The following is a 971-nucleotide window of genomic DNA, read 5'->3' as shown; positions in this document are numbered from 1 at the left end:
TAGTTTTTTATTTTGACTTGTAGGATTGTTAGTTTCCTTTGTGGTTACCTTAATATTCACCCCTATTTTTCTAATTTTATACCAGTCTTTTATCTCTTTATATTGCCTTGACTTCCTCTCCATATGAAAAATCTATGTCTACATTTTTTAAGTCCCTCCTTTTTGTTTTAATGTTGTCATCTTTTACATATCGGCATTTGTTTCCCTATTTTCAGTGTTTTAGCTTTGATTTATTTTTGTGACTTCCCTATCTGGTTGCTCTGTCCTGTGTTCTGGTCTTGGATTGTTATCTGATGTTACTGATTTTCTAACCGGAGGACTCCCTTTAATATTTCTTGTAATTTTTGTTTGGTTCTTGCAAATTCTCTAAACCTCTGTTTATCTGGAAATGCCCTAATTTTGGTATCATATTTGAGAGACAGTTTTGCTGGATATATAATTCTTGGCTGGCAGTTTTTTTCCTTCGAGGCTTTCCATATGTTATCCCATTGCCTTCTTGCCTACATGGTTTCTGCTGAGTAGTCCGAGCCTAGTCTAATTGACTTCTCCTTTGTAGATGACTTTTCTTGTATCCCTAGCCCCTCTGAAAATTCTCTCTGTATCTTTGGTTTTTGCAAGTTTGATTATGTCTTGGTGACTTTCTTTTGGGATCTTGCTTATGTGGGGTTCAATGAGCATCTTGGATAGATATTTTGTCATTTTTCACGATATCAGGGAAGTTTTCTGCCAATAAATCTTCAAAAATTCTCGCTTGTTTTCTGTTATCCACCCCCCGCCCTGGCCCCCCCCACCCCGTTCTGGTACTCCAATCACTCGTAGGTTATTCCTCTTGATAGAGTCCCACGTAATTCTTAGGGTTTCCTTATTTTTTTTTAATTCTTTTACCTGATTTGTCATCAAATAAGTTGGTTTCAGGTGCTTTATCTTCAATCTCACTAATTCTGACTTCCATTGCCTCAATTCTGCTCCTA

The sequence above is a fragment of the Trichechus manatus genome, unplaced genomic scaffold, assembly GCF_000243295.1.
Source record: "Trichechus manatus latirostris isolate Lorelei unplaced genomic scaffold, TriManLat1.0 scaffold00080, whole genome shotgun sequence".
Taxonomy (NCBI): domain Eukaryota; kingdom Metazoa; phylum Chordata; class Mammalia; order Sirenia; family Trichechidae; genus Trichechus; species Trichechus manatus.
The sequence above is the reverse complement of the archived record's forward strand: the minus strand, read 5'-3'. Positions refer to the sequence as shown.